Genomic DNA, 4162 nt, shown 5'->3' on the forward strand with positions numbered 1-4162 from the left:
CTTTGAGTTGAGTTGAAGTGGACGCTTTGAGCGCAGCTGCCCCACAGCCGCCGATCCCTGCATCATTTCCTGTGGAACCCTGGGCCTGCTTTGCAGCTTTCCTTCCTTTGTCTCATAACCATGTCTACCAACGAGAATACTAATATACCAGCTGCCTGACTTAACAGATTCAAGAACAAGTGAAAAGACAGCACAGAAATGAGGTGTCACAGAATAGAACTCAATGTGAAGCTGAGGAAAGCTAAGAAGGATGACCAAATGCTGAAGAAGAGAAATGCAAGCTGATTTCCTGATGCTGCTGCTTCTCTACCGGAAGAAAACCTCAAAAACCAGGGCACTGTAAATTGATCTGTTGATGACATTGTCAACAGCACAAATAGCAATAATGTGGAAAGTCAGCTCCAAGCTGCTCAAGCTGCCATGAAACTGCTTTCTAGAGAAAAACAGTCCCCCACAGATAACATAATCTGGGCAGGTTTGATTCCAAAATTTGTGTCCTTCTTGGGCAGAACTGATTGTAGTCCCATTCAGTTTGAATCTTCTTGGGCACTCACAAACATTGCTTCTGGGACATCGGAATAAACTAAGGCTGTGGTAGATGGAGGTGCCATCCCACCATTCATTTCTCTGTTGGCATCTCCCCAGGCTCACATCAGTGAACAAGTAGTATGGACTCTAGGAAATACTGCAGGTGATGGTTTAGTTTTCTGAGACTTGATTATTAAGTATGGTACAGTTGACCCACTCTTGGCTCTTCTTGTAGTTCCTGATATGTCATCTTTAGTATGTGGTTACTTATGTCATCTTACCTGGACACTTTCAATCCTCTGCTGCTACAATAATCCTGCACTCCTGTTAGATCCTGTTGAGCAAATTTTTCCTGCCTTAGTTCGGCTACTGCATCATGATGATCCAGAAGTACTAGCAGATACCTGTTGGACTACTTCCTACCTTACTGATGGTCCAAATAAACGAATTGACATATTCTTGAAAACAGGAGTTGTGCTCCAACTTGTGAAGCTTCTAGGAGCTTCTGAATTGCCAACTGTGACTCCTGTACTAAGACCCATAGGGAATATTGTCACTGGTACAGATGAAGAGACTCAGGTTGTGATCAATGCAGGAGCACTTGCCGTCTTCCCCAGCCTGCTCTTCAACCCCAAAACTAACATTCAGAAGGAAGTTACATGGACAATGTCAAACATCACAGCTGTCCGTCAGGACCAGATACAGCAATTTGTGAATCATGGATTAGTCCCATTCCTCACAACATTCTCTCTAGGGCAGATTTTAAGACACAGAAGAAAGCTGTATGTGCTGTGACCAGTTATACCAGTGGTGGAACAGTGGACAGGTTGTATACTTCATTCATTGTGGCATAATAGAACCATTGATGAACCTCTTAACTTCCAAAGATACCAAGATTATTCTGGTTATCCTGAATGCCATTTCAAACATCTTTCAGGCTGCTGAGAAACTATGTGAAACAGAAACTTAGTATGATTGAAGAACATGGAGGCTTAGACACATTGAAGCTCTACAAAACCATGAGAATGAGTCTGTGTATAAGGCTTTGTTAAGCTTAATTGAGAAGAATTTCTCAGTAAAGGAAGAGGAAGATCAAAATGTTGTGACAGAAATTACCTCTGAAGGCTATACCTTCCAAGTTCAGTGTGGGACTCCTGTAACCTTTAACTTTTAGATCATGTAGCTGAGGTATATACTTGTTGTGTACTATATTTGGTATTTTGTTTTTCTCTCTGCTAAGAACTCTTTTTAAATGTGGTTTCTTATTGTAGCACTTTTTACACTGAAACTATATTTGAGCAGTTCCGACTGTACATACTGTATGAAGCTTGTCCTCTGAATGGGTTTCTTATTTCTGTGTGGAATTTCATATCTTGCAGTGTCCTGTAAATAAACATTAAAGTCCACACTTCAAAAAAAAAAAAAATTAGGAGGACTTCTGCATGGGGGAAAGTTCACTGTAGAGTACTTGGAGCCCAAACATGGACCTCCATGCAGGGGGTCATCCCCACGCAGGGTGTCAGAGAATGAACAGGGAGAGAGAGGGTCAACACTAGAAGACAGAAGCTGTCTCAGGATGCCAGAGCATGAGAGGGGTGAGTAGGGCTGTTGCAGCAGAGCACAGGGTATAAGAACCAAAGCATTTGAAGAGGAATTCTGGTCAGGGAGCGAGCCCAGCTGAGATATGTAAACACAAGCAGGGTAAGGAGGGCTTCAGAACAGGGAGAAGCCTGTCAAAGGAATGACTGACTGACTGACTGACACCCAGCGTCATGTGTCATAGCCCAGGTGGGTTGCCTAGGTGGCAACCAAGTGCAGCGTGTCAGAGCTTGAGAGACAGGAGGAAAGGCTTCGACATGGATTGTAAAGATATGTAAAGTCTGAAGCCGCAGATAGAGATTCAAGCAAGATGAGGAGAATGTCCACCCAGGGTAGGAAGAGGCAGCTCATGACTGGGGCCAGAGCCTGAGTGAAAGTGTAAGGTGGTGCTCATGTCAGAACTTAAGCAAAATGAGAGAATTTGTGTTGGAGAGGGCAACAGTGGTGATGAGAAATTGGTTCACTCAGAAAGTGCCTTCGTCCATTCAGGCTGCTCTAACAAAATACCATAAACTACATGGCTCGCAAACAACAGAAATTTATTTCTCACAGTTCTGGAAACTGGGAAGTCCAAGATCAGGATGCGAGCAGATTTGACATCTGATGAGGATCTTCTTCTTGGTTCATGGGCAGCCATCTTGTCCTCAGATGGCAGAAAGGATAAAGTAACTCTCTGGGACCTCTTTTAAAAGGACACTAATCCTATTCATGAGGGCTTCACCTGCATATCCTCCCAAAGGCTCCAGCCCATATACTATGACATTGGGAATTAGGTTTCAACATGTGAATTTGGAGGAGATGTAAACTTTCAGACAATAGCAAGGGATTAATTCAAAATAGTATCGATAATGGGAGTTACCATCAGAGAAGAAAGCTGTAAATAATGAAATAGAAAAATCTAGAATAAATCCTGTGGTGCTAGCTTGCAATTGGAGATATAAGTGTGAATTCATATATATAATTACAGATATAGATGTGAGTGTGTGTGCAAATGCAGTAGTCCTTCCCCCTTATCTGCAGGAAATATGTTTCAAGTCCCCCAATGGTTGTCTGAAACCATGGATAGTACCAAACCTTGTATATACTTGTTTTGCCTGTACATACATACCTATGATAAAGTTTAATTCATAAATCAAGCATAGTAAGAGATTAACAGCTAATGATAAAGTAGAATAATTACAGCAATTTACTGTAATAAAAATAAAACAGGGGTTCCCTGAACACAAGCACTGCTATCCCTATACCAGGACACTTGATCTCGTAATCAAGACAGCTACTGAGTGACCATCAGGTGGGTAGTATATACAGGGTGGATATGCTAGACAAAGGGATGAGTCACCTCCTGAGAGGGATAGTGCAGGGCAGTGTGCAACTTCATCAGGTTACTCAAAACAGTGTGCAATTTAAAACATATGAATTGTTATTTCTGGAATTTTCTATTTGATATTTTCAGACTGAAGTTGACTGTGGGTAACTGAAACCTCAAAAAGCAAAACCAAAGAAATTGCTATGTATATATATGTAAAACAGTATACACAGTATATATATATATATATATGTGTGTGTGTGTGTGTGTATATATATGTGTGTGTGTGTGTATATGCATAGCCTGAGAACCACAGCAGCAATGGGCATACCTGATGCTTATTTCTTGGTTTTAAATGTCACTCTCCACTAAAGTGAACTAGGAATTCTTGAAGATATGTTTAAATTCAAAGTGAGTCAGGAATCAATGAACTTAGAATATCTTGTCCCAGAAAGTAAGAGGTATTCAAAGAATGATGCGGCATGACCGAAAGATGCAGAAGTCAGGTTGAAGAAGCTCCAATCCAAAAAATCTAGGATAATATGAGCACCAAAATGAAACAATTCAATTAGAAAATGAACAAGATATTTAAACACATATTTCACCAAAGAGGATATACAGATGACAAATAAACACATAAAACTCATTCAACATTGTTAGCCATTAAGAAAATGCAAATTAGGCTGCGTGTGGAGGCTCACGCCTGTAATCCCAGCACTTTGGGAGGCC

At 41.1% G+C, this 4162-nt stretch overlaps 1 pseudogene; it reads left to right on the forward strand.

Moving 5' to 3' along the window:
* Window positions 1-120: 120 nt before the first annotated feature.
* Window positions 121-1702, forward strand: LOC105511581 (annotated as a pseudogene).
* The last annotated feature ends 2460 nt before the right edge of the window (window positions 1703-4162 follow it).

The sequence above is a fragment of the Colobus angolensis genome, unplaced genomic scaffold (genome assembly GCF_000951035.1).
Source record: "Colobus angolensis palliatus isolate OR3802 unplaced genomic scaffold, Cang.pa_1.0 Scaffold200, whole genome shotgun sequence".
Classification (NCBI taxonomy): domain Eukaryota; kingdom Metazoa; phylum Chordata; class Mammalia; order Primates; family Cercopithecidae; genus Colobus; species Colobus angolensis.